The following is a 12249-nucleotide window of genomic DNA, read 5'->3' on the forward strand; positions in this document are numbered from 1 at the left end:
CATCAAATCAAGATCAAGAACGGGGACATTCCAAAAACGGCTTTTGTTACTCGTTATGGCCAATACGAGTACACCGTCATGTCCTTCGGTTTAACCAATGCCCCAGCCACCTTCTCTCCTTTGATGAATTCAATCTTCATGAAGTATTTGGATAAATTTGTCGTGGTATACCTCGATGATATTCTCATCTAGTCGAAGAACGAACAAGAACATGCCGAGCATCTAAGGCTGGTATTGATGAAACTTCGAGAGCATCGCCTTTATGCCAAGTTTTCAAAATGTGAATTTTGGTTACCAGAAGTGACCTATCTAGGTCACTTAATCTCTGGTTAGGGTATTGCTGTCAATCCCGAGAGAGTTCAGGCTGTCCTTTATTGGACTCAACCTGAATCGGTTAAGCAAGTTAGGAGTTTTCTTGGTCTAGCGAGCTATTGTCGCCGCTTTGTCGAGAATTTCTCCAAGGTTGCAAAGCCTCTAACTGAACTCCTTAAGAAAGATAAAAAGTTCGAGTGGACACCACAGTGTGAGCATAGTTTTCAGGAACTGAAAAGACGCCTGACTTCCGCACCTATGTTGCTACCACTAGATTTTTCTAAGGATTTTGTTATCTATTGCGACGCCTCGCGACAAGGATTAGGTTGCATTCTCATGCAAGATCGTCATGTGATCGCATACGCATCTCGACAGTTGCATCCACATGAGGATAATTATCCCACACATGACCTTGAGCTTGCAGCTGTCGTCCATGCACTAAAAACATGGCGACATTACCTTTTGGGTAATCGTTGCGAAATATTCACTGATCACCAAAGTCTGAAATATATCTTCACCCAGTCGGATTTGAATCTTAGGAAAATACGGTGGGTTGAGTTGATCTCAGATTACGACTTAGGGATAACTTACACCCCGGGGAAGGCCAATGTTATGGCCGATGCACTAAGTCGTAAATCTTATTGTAACAATTTGATGCTACAACAAGATCGACCACATCTCTATGAGGACTTTCGGAAGTTGAATCTTCATATTGTTCCTCAAGGATTCCTTTCTACCCTAGTGGCGAAGCCTACTCTTAGGGATCAAATCATAGCCGTGCAGGCTTATGATAAGTGTATATGCCGGATCAAGGAGAATATTGCTAGCGGTAACGCTGATTTCTCCATCAATGAGAAAGGTGTTGTGTTCTTTCAGAACCGTTTAGTGGTTCCTAAGAGCAAACGTCTGCGGCAATTGATCCTTTAGGAGGCTCATGATTCTCCTCTCACCATTCATCCCGATAGTACTAAGATGTATCAGGACCTACGCTAGAGGTTCTGGTGGACTAGGATGAAGAGAGAAATTGCTGAGTTCGTTGCCAACTGCGACATTTGTTGTCGAGTTAAGGCAGAACATCAAAGGCATGCTGGCACCCTTCAACCTCTATCTATTCCTGAATGGAAATGGGATAAAGTTAGTATGGATTTCATTACCGCATTTCCCAAGACCAAGAAAGGAAATAATGCTATCTTTGTGGTCTTTGACCGTCTTTCCAATGTGGCTCATTTTCTTCCCGTTCGTGAGAGTATAACAGCTAGCCAGCTAGCAGAGTTATATGTCTCTCGAATAGTGTTTCTTCATGGTGTTCCCTTGGAGATTAACTCGGACCGTGGGAGTATCTTTACTTCTCGCTTCTGGGAAAGTTTTCAGAATGCCATGGGGACTCACTTATCTTTTAGCACTGCTTTCCATCCCCAATCAAGTGGTCAAGTAGAAAGAGTGAATCAAGTCCTAGAAGATATGCTCCGAGCTTGTGTTATATCATTCGGTATGAACTGGGAGAAGTGCCTTCCATTCACCGAATTCGCTTATAACAATAGTTATCAATCAAGCTTGGGCAAAGCTCCTTTTGAAGTTCTCTATGGACGAAGATGTCGAACACCTCTTAATTGGTCAGAAACCGGAGAGAGGCAACTCTTTGGCCCGGACATGATCCAGGATGCAGAAGAGCAGGTTCGCCTTATTCGTGAAAAGTTGAAAACAGCCCAGTCCCGTCAAAAGAGCCAATATGATCGTCATCGTAAGGCTGTGACCTTTGAAGTTGACGAGAAGGCTTACCTTCGGGTTACACCTTTGAAGGGTACCCATCGATTCGGTATCAAGGGCAAGTTGGCTCCTCGTTACATTGGTCCTTTTCGCATTCTTGCCAAACGAGGAGAAGTTGCCTACCAGTTGGAACTTCCTCCGCATCTTTCCAAGGTTCATGATGTCTTCCACGTCTCGCAACTCAGGCGTTGCTTTTCGGATCCTATCCGTGAAGTGGACCACGAAACGCTTGATCTCCAAGATAACCTTTCATTCCGAGAATACCCCGTGCGTATTCTTGATCAAGCTGAGCGCACCACTCGACGTCAAAACCTCAAGTTTCTTAAAGTTCAATGGTCAAATCATTCTAAAAAGGAGGCAACTTGGGAAAGAGAGGATCGTCTCCGACTTGAGTATCCTGCGTTATTCCCGACGACTTCTAAATCTCGGGACGAGATTCTTTTGAGTGCGGGTGAGTTGTCACATCCCTGACCCCTTAAGCGAGTTAGCTTTGTGCTCATGTTTTCATCGCATTGCATCTAGGAAATTCTCAACAAGAACAAAGTAAGTGGTGAAGGAAAATTCAACAAACCCTAGCCACTTCTCAAATTAAAGGAAATTCAAACTAGTTAAAATCAATGAACCCAAAATGGCCTCAAGAAAAGTTCAATCTTTCTGATAAATCATGAAAGTAAATAAGCAATGAAGAAAACCTTTTTCTTAACACTTTAATCATTTTAAATAAATGCAAAAAGCTACTGGTTTCAAGTTTTAAATTTGAAATGAGAAACTTTAAACTTTCAAAAATGTTGAAAACTTTGGGAATGGTTGGAAATATTCCAACAAATATTCTGGTGTGTTTAAAATAGTTTTTACAAACTATTTGGGAGCGGAAATAAATAGCAAGTAAATGAAATAGCAAGATAGAAACAAATAAAAAAGAAAATGAGAAAAACCTTACCTGACGCTCACCTGGCCCGGCCCATCTGCTCCTGTCGTCTTCCTCCTCGCCAGTAGGAGCAGGAGGTGGCCGCCGCGTCGCCGCGCGCCTCCACGCAGCACCCTGGCTGCCTGGCCAACGCTTCGCGCTGGCAAGCACGGGGATAACCTCCCCGAGCTCGTAGCTATCCGTTCCCCAGCTCATTCTCCCCCTTTGCCTCGTTTCTTTCTGCCGCCATTGGAGCCCGAGCAGAGCTCGAGCTCGCCGTCGTTCTAGCCTACCCTTCTCCCTCCTAAGCCGCGCAATAGGTCCGCCGCAACTCCTTGAAGCTTTCTAGCCACGAGCCCGACGCCGAGACGCAGCGAAACGACGAGATGCAGTCGCCTTCTTCCTCGGGTCACCGAAGTTCGTCGCCGGCGTTCTTCCTCTCCAGGTCGTCCCCGAGCAAGCTAGCGCCACCACTGCACTCCTCGTGATCTTGCGCATCTTTCCCCTAAGATCTCCCCGTCGATCCACTCCTCTAGGCCTAGTTCCATCGGAGCCCGACGAGATCTGCCGTGGGAGCTCGTCGCCGGTAGCCCTCCGGTGATCAGCTCGTCCTTCTGAGGCCACCAGCAGCTTCAGGCCGTCGTGTAGATGCCGTAGGAGCTAAGTCCCGTGCGTAACTCCCTCTGTATCGAAGACCCCGATGATGCCCGAACCTTGGCCGCCGCCAAGCTCGTCGCCGGCAACATCTCCGGCCAGATCTGCCCCAGACAAGTGCAAAAATGAACCCGTGGGAGAAGTTTCGTTCCTCTGGTGCTCTCCGCGCAGAGTTTGCCCCCCTGTGCGCCGTTTTCGAGCCCCTCCGACGTACTGGTGCTCGCCGGAGGCTCCCCGCCGGCGAGGATGACCTCGCCGCCGGTGAATCTCAGCTGGCCTGAGCCACTAACGTGTGGGGCCAGCCTCTGGGAGTTTAGAAATAATAAAAATAAAATCAAATAATTTGATAAGTCACTGACATGTGGGTCCAGTGAGATTAATTAGCTAATTAAGTTTAATTTTAATCTAAAACTGACCAGAGACACTGACCAGTGGGTCCCACCGGTCACTGACATGTTTGCAGTAAAGGGATTTTCCAGTATAAGAATAATTCCAGAAATGTTTAAAACTTCAAAAATTCATAGAATTTAATCTGTAACTCCAATGAAAATAATTTATATATGAAAAAGTATCAGAAAAATCCAAGGAATCTGAATATGCCATTTTCGAACATGTTTGAAAATGTTACAGAACCCAAACATGTAGATTATTGAATAAGTCAATTCTTATAAATACTTTATAAATGGAATATGGAAAATATTTGAATTTCACTATGATCGACATGATCAAATACTGTCCTAATTACAAACCAACAACCTAACATGTCATCCCATGCATGTTAACATCAAGTTGATCTGAGCATCAGGTCGAATCAATTAAAATGGTATCCGAGAATACCTCGTTTGAAGTGATATTTGAATTTGAATCAAATCAACTTCAAACCTAATACATGCTAGCTATATTAGTTTATCACCTTGCATCCTCATGCCATGCTCATGCATCATCTTGATTGCATATGTTTGTTACTGATTGTTGTCATTCCTTTCGGTAGGCTCCGCTCCCCCGGATTCCAGCAAATATCCGTCTCACGGATATTGTCACTCCTCTGAGCAACAAGGCAAGCAACCATTTTGATCATCCCGATAAATCCCATGTTCTTGCTCCTGCACTTACTTATTGCATTAGGATCAAATGCTTCAAATGCTTTTGCCACGTTAGTTGAACCCACTTCCTTTGCATTACCTATCCTTGTGACAGTAAATAGCTGAACCTTGCAACCTAGCATACCTGGTAGTTGCTTGAGCCATGATGTGCCTTATCCTGCTATGCATGCTATGATTAGAGTTGTGTATGGTCTGTCATCTGGGAGATGAACAGAATTGTGAGAATGTGTTTTGTAAGAAAAGTATGTGTGTTGAACCTGATTTGGTAAAGGTACCAGTGAAAGGTTGTGTAGGAGCACATGGCGGGTTGCTTCATTGGAACCGTCCTTAGGAACTGAGTTCCGTGTATGTAATCCAAGACTAGATAATACCACACGTTGGGATACTTCATTGACCCTCTCTACTTATTAATCGCTTAGTATTCGGTCCAGGAGTTGCAAGTAGTTTCCGGTGTTTATAGTCATGCTGGAGGCCGTGCATAGCGCTGACCTGAGAGGTGGGCTGTGATGCGGTAGGAAGTGGCACGGTGTACCAAGTGGCACCCAGATGGTGGGCTTGGGAACCCTGCACACATCGTTTGAGGCCGTGGCGGAAACCTCGGCCGGACTTCCATACGGGTTACTCTCAGATAGGCGATAAACCTGGACTAGGTACTAGTGTGGTTAACGGTCGTGGCCAACTCCCTTGCTGGGCTTCCGCTTGAAGGTTGCCAAGGTGCATGACGTGCACATGGCGATAAGTGGCGAGAGCGTGTGTGACGAAGTACACCCCTGCAGGGTTATGATCTATTCGAATAGCCGCGTCCACTGATATGGACTACTTGGATACATATGTTGTTCATAGATAACTTCAATGGCTACTCATAAAATTGTCAAGATAAGCGTGAGTATCATGGACGGCATTTCCGCGTGGGGACGGAATGATTCCACGATGGTGTATTGTTGTGGTGTTAGTGGACTCGTGTGCGAGAAAATCAAGTCGTCAAAATTATTTAAAAATGCAAGTTGTCTAGCCACGAGTCAAATGCTGGCTTTCTTCATGAAACCCCACAATACCTTATTGATACATTGCATGAGTAGATAGTTATCCTAAAGTCTTGCTGAGTACCTCCGTACTCATGTTTGCTTAATAAATGTTGCAGAGGTTGCTAATCACCCTAACGGAGGGTTCTTCATAGACATCGACGACGACGAGTAGCTGGTGTCCCAACTACGATCTGGCCCTAGGTTGGGTCTGTAGTATAGTCAGGCCATGTGCCTTTTAGTTGCACCTGTCTGTACTTAGACAGTTTTAAACTCTTTTGTTGGCTTGTAACTGAATGACTGCTATTATGGGTCGTGAGACCCTTACTGTGTAATATTATGTGTGTGGCTCTTCCGAGCCTTTTAAATAAAGCTTGTATGTTATGGTTATGTTGTGATGCCATCGATGTATCTATACATATCGGTATGCCATGCGTACGTGTGTCGTACTTGATATGTATGGGGTTCGATTACCTAGTCGTGAACTTTAGTAGCACTCCTTACAAGGAAATGCCCCTTTGTGATCCAACGAGCCATGGTAGCTCGCTACTGGTCCGGACACATTGGTTGGCCGGCATGTGTCCTTCTTAGCTGCTGTGTCTGTCCCCTTTGGGGAAATGTCACGCGATGTAATGGAGTCCTGGTAGCTTGCTACGACTCGTCTACACTCGCTGGTGACCGACACCTGCTTTGTTGGGTCATGTATGCCTGTCCTTGTGCGGTGCTGCCACTTTGGTTTATGACTAGACTTGTCGATCCGAGTTCTTTGACATTGGAATGCTAGCGACACTATTGCATACGTGAGTCAAAAGACGTAAAAGGTCCGGGCTAAGGTAAGGCTGCAGCCGTGGAGTTAACCGTGCGTGAGACCGCAAAGGGATGCGATGTGTTGCAGGCTGGATTCCTATGGCTTAGGATCGGGGTCCCGACAGCTTCTATGATCGGTAACACGTGTCATGCGGAGACAAAGCGGCAAGGGCAGTTTGGTCCGAAAGTTTTGACCCGGACCATTTTTCACCTGAGTTATAAATATCCCCTTACCCCTCTCAGTCAAAAGTCTTCTCTTCCTCTTGTCTTCTCCACTCAAGCGCAAAACCTAGCGCCGCAGTTAGCATCACCATCGCCGGTGAGAAAAAGCTTGACCGCCTCGTCCTCGCCGTCGCTGGACTCATGGCATGTGTAGCTGGACCGAACAACTTCTTCTTTTACTTCTTTAGTTCATCGTGTTGTTTGCACAGGGTAAATAAAATCCTATTTTATAGCCCCTGTTGATCTCTTTATTCTCTTTAGATTCGTGAAATCAATTTATCCTCAAAAATTCTCTCAGTGTGCACACCCATGTCTAGAACACTTGATGAATTTCACTAAGTCACTAAATTCTTCATGAGATTCCTGAGTTGTGTAAATTTTCAAATATGCACAACAATGGAACCCAAGATCAGAATACTATGTAAAATTCCTCAACTTAAGTAATTTTTCAATTTCCTCAAACCTGAGAACGGATATGACCTCTCCAAATTCTTCGCACCTATACTTTGTTCACAGGTACAAAATGTCAGCTCATGAATCACTAGTGTCAGGGAAACCGTCACCTATAGGAAAATCGAGGAGTCCCTTGATCGTTCGGCGGGGAGAGAGAGGTACGACGTCGAGAGCAGAGCTAGCAATCAACACCGACAAGGTTTTTCACCAAGGTTCAGGCCGCTTCGCGCGTAAAACTCTACTCCTGCTTAGTTTGTATTATGTGCTTACTGTAGGGTTATTTGCCAAAGTAACTTAGTAGATGATTAGGGAGTCTCCAATCCCAAAAGGTCCAACCCTAAAAATGAGCCTTTGGCCTCCTTTTATAGGTAAACAGGTCACCAACAGTGTGCTCACGGGGGGCACAGTAAATAGTGTTCACCACTCTACTTTTCCGGTGGTGTCAGGGGCAGTAAATACCTTGTCTGACCCTGACCTTCCGCAAGGTGGTCGCGACACGTACCCAGGTGAATCAACACCTGGGTCTTGTGCTGACACACAAGGGATGTGCTCGAGCAGTCTGATTGTGGTAGAAATAGGGGAGGACACATGGCGAGCGAAAGGGGCTTGCTGGCTGGAGTCTCTATCGGATTACTTGGTCACCTTCCTGGCAAGGGGTGCTTACCGGGGGCTTGAACACCTTTCCGGCAAGGAGGGCTTGCAGTGGCTTCGCAGTCTGTGCGAGCCTTCCCGGCAAGGGAGGCTTTCCTGGATCTTGCTAATCTTCGGGAGTCCTCCCGGTGAAGTGGTCTTGCCGGGGCCTTGCATGTGGAGCCCTTGTACTCCAAGCCCCTAGAGAGGGGGAAGGGCGTGGCCTTGGTGGGTCTTGACTTGCCTTTCTGCTATTCTTCCCTGTGTACTGCCGTCATGGGCATCTCTGATGCCCGTGCACAAGTCTGGGGCACAAGGGACCCCAGTCTCTAGTGTACCGACAGGAGCCCCCGGGCCTGGACCATGCATGCGCGCAGCGCGTTGCTGCACCAGGCCCAAAGTAGTGCCCAGGCTTTCTTGGCAGGGGACTCTGTAGCTTTGGAGCTGTTGTAGACGGCCCTTCCCCATGTCGCGCATTAAGCACGAGAGGTGGAGAAGTGCGCGCACGATAGCCTCGCCACCTCCCGACGTGTTACTGCCACGCGTGAAACATGCACAGTAAAGATCAGGCAAGTTGCGTTCGTGGTCATAGATGCCGCAGTCGTGCCAGGACCCGCCCCCGCATGCATTGGTGTAACAGGGCGGTTCCCTGTTCGCCCACGATCATGGGTGATTTGGCGAGAGGGGCGGCGGTTTCTGGAGTGAGGGGACCTAGACCCCCGCGCCTCGCCCTATAAATTAGGAAGTTTGCGATGGGGTTTTGCTCATCCATCAACTCCTGAAACATCCACCTCCCCTATCTTGCATCTGCAAAATCTTCTCTAGTTCCAGGTGGCACTCACCCCTAACCATGGCTAGAGGACGAGGGAGGCCACAATGAGCCACCCAGGCGGCAAGGGGATCCCACTCGGATCATGCCACAACTTTAGGGGTCGCAGCTGCAGAGGGCGACACGAGCGTCCATGGTGGCGGAGGGGCGAAGGGCCACGGTCGCTGCGGAGAGCGTGGCCGGAGGAGGCGGGGTGCTACTCCAGCACCTCCATCTTCTCCTAGGCTTGTTCCCGCGGGTACTCACATTGAAAGGACTCCGTTGGAGTTTCTTGTCAGACTACAAGGTCGCATTCGGACCCGGCTTCAACTCCCCATCACCTTCTCCAAGGTGATGAGCGAAGAGAAGCCCTCGATGTTGCGCTTTCGGGTGCATGGTTGTGGCAATGGCACGGTCCTGGTGTCCATGGAGCAGTTGGGGCCTCGGCTCCTGTTCCTCGGCCGCGGTTAGAAGAGCTTCGCGTGTGCCAATAACCTCTGGGGTGGGCATGTTCTTCGCTTCAAGATGATGACGGACAACCTTCTCTGTGTCAAGATATACGGGAGCTCGGGTGCGTTCCTCAACTGTTGTAAAGTAAGCTCGAGCTGGACTGACAACCCTTCCTCGTGCGAGAGCGACGAGGACGGGTCAGATTGTAGCGACCGCGAGTACGGGTCAGACTCTCAGCAGGCCAAGCCTGGGTCCGAGGATCTGTGCTCGGGCTAACTGTCGGTCGGACCATCACTGTCAGTCCACGGTCCTCCTCCTCCCGAGCCGGGACTGACGAGCCAGAAGAACCGACGCTGCCGCGTATCGTGGGATCATCTAGTTCCCGTTTCTGTCGTCCCTCCAGGCCTCCTTCTCCACTGCGCAATGCTGGTACAGGAAGGGCCAGCACTGGTCGCGCCGGGGACCTTGCCGCTTTTTGTCTTCTTGAACTTCTGTCCGAGGAGCATGTCTCTCGCCAAAAGACAGTACCATAGGTTAGAATAGCAAAAATGATCCATGTAATATGTATGAGTTTGTTTCAAACAAATGAATGAAATGTTGTTTCCCTTGCGTCTCATCCTTCCCCTTGTACGATATGCCTTTTGCATTTTCCGGAAGCTTACCAGCGTGACTGGTCCTGCCGCTAGTGCTTTGAGGAACGGATCCTTAGCAGCTCGCTTGAGGGGCTATTACCGGCAAGACTCCTTGTCGCACTCAGTCCAACCATTAGATCGTCGAGCGCGGGTCGAGGCGAAATAAGGTGATGCGTAGCCCCTAGTCTGTTGAACAGGTTCGAAATAGTGTGAAGACTCTCTATGGCCGTTCAGGTCGTTGAACTAGTTCGAAACAGAACTAAGGTGCACTGATCCTGATAAGGTTCCATCTACGCGTAGGTTTCTTAAACAAGGTTTGGGATCTTCTAGAAAGGAAACAACCTATCTACTCTGAAATTTCATCTGAAATATTTATCACTTATCTGTCGTGTCGCGGCACTTCTCCCCACGGCGCTTGGGTCCTTTGTCGGGGCCTCAGGTCCCCGGCAAGCAGGAGACTATACTTTACTGGCAACTTCCCCTCCGGCAAGGGACTTGCCAATAGTTCTTAACTATCGTACAAAAGGGGGGGGGTGCCGGAGCATAACTCCTATTCCTGTCTTGCCAGGCCATGCTGATGGACCCCCGAGTGCACCTTTGGCGATGACTTGATGCTTCCGGGGGGAAAGCATTTTGGCTGGAGTGTGTGCCTTGGTTTTGGGGCATGCAGGCGCATTCTCGACGGCTATGCATCTCTTCTTGGAGGTGCGTTGGTCGGAGTATGCGCTGGAGGCCTCGCCGAAGCCCCTAGGCACACCCTCAACAGCAGCGCACTATCCCGGAGCAACGCGTCAGCCTGAGGCCTTCAAGCTCGAGGTCTACATCTCCCTAGCCTGTGTTCGTGCAGCGAGGCGCCCGCGCAAGCGTTAGTAGGCCGTGGCGAAGTAGAGCGACAACATCTACGGCCTGCTTCGAGGTACCACAGTGGTACACGCTACTTCCAAAGATCTGATGCGGAACTTGCTTGGTCCACGAAAAAGCTCTCAACCACCACTCCCCCTACCTAGATCGCCAAAGATGTTGGGGAAACTGACACCTATGGGAAACTCAAGTAGTCCCTTGATTGTTCAGCGGGGAGAGAGAGGGACGACATTGAGAGCAGAGCTAGTGATCAACACTGACAAGGTTTTTTATCCAGGTTTGGGCCGCTTGGCGCGTAAAACCCTACTCCTGCTTAGTTTGGATTATGTGATCACCATAGGGTGATTTGCTACAGTAAATTAGTAGGTGATTAGGTAGTCTTTGATCCCAAAAGGTCCAACCCATAAGAATGAGCCTTGGGCCTCCTTTTATAGGTGAAGTGGTCACAAATAGTGTGCTCACGGGGTGCACGGTGAATAGTGGTCACCGCTCTTCTTCTTCGGTGGTGTCAGGGGTAGTAAATGCCTTGTCTGACCCCTGACCTGCCACAAGGTGGTCCCGACATGTACCCAGGTGAATTGACACCTGGGTCTTGTGCTGGCACACGAGGGATGTGCTGGAGCGGTCGGATTGTGGTAGAGACGAGGGAGGACACCTGGAGAGTGAAAGGGATGTGTTGCCTGGAGTCTGTGTCGGATGAATTGGTCACCTTCCCAGAAAGGGGTGCTTAAAAGGGGCTCGAACACCTTCCCGGCAAGGAGGGCTTGCCGGGGGCTTCGCCAGTCTATGCGAGCCTTACTGGCGAAGTGGGCTTGCCGGGGCCTTGGAATCTTCCCGGCCAGGAGGGCTTGCCGGGGCATTGCATCTGGAGCCCTTGTACTCCACGCCCCTGGAGAGGGGGAAGGGAGTGGCCTTGGTGGGTCTTCAATTGCCTTTCTGCTGTTCTTCATTGTGTACTGTCGTCAAGGGCGTCTCGGATGCCCGTGCACAAGTCTGGGGCACAAGGGACCCCAGTCTCTAGTGCACCGACATCTAGGTTCTCATCAACCTAACTCATTTGCAGCATTTTTAGAAGAAACATTACTAGTGTCCTTAGAATCACCAAGAATACAAATTCCTCAGCAAAAGCCTGAGCTGAAGAAAATGGAGGAAGATCAAAAACAGAAAGGTGGCAAGAAGCTAGAACAGAGCACTACGTTTGAGATCCCTGAGGAGATCTATGCTAAGTACTGCACTCCTGATGAGGAAATTCATGGTAAAGAGACCATGGAAAAGCACAAGATTAGGCTTCAAAAGATTGAACGCAGATGGGAAAAGGAGTGGAAGGAATATAGGTATGTCACTTTAAAATATGCCAAGAAATTTTCCCTTAAGCCTCCCTGCAAAAGGTTGCCACAGGAAGAATCTACTAGGCCTGACACTCATAAAGCAGCGCCTGATGAAAATGCTCCTTCAACTAAGTCTTCAAAGGTGAAGAAAGTGACCCCTCCGTTTGCATTAAACGCGAAGAAAACAAAAGTTACTAAAAAAGAAGTTAAGAAGAGAAAAACTTCAACTACTTCAGAGTCTTCAGAGGCAAAACGCCTGAACACTATGCCTACCCAATCATTAGCCCTCGTGG

This window comes from Hordeum vulgare, chromosome 2H, assembly GCF_904849725.1.
Source record: "Hordeum vulgare subsp. vulgare chromosome 2H, MorexV3_pseudomolecules_assembly, whole genome shotgun sequence".
Classification (NCBI taxonomy): Eukaryota; Viridiplantae; Streptophyta; class Magnoliopsida; order Poales; family Poaceae; genus Hordeum; species Hordeum vulgare.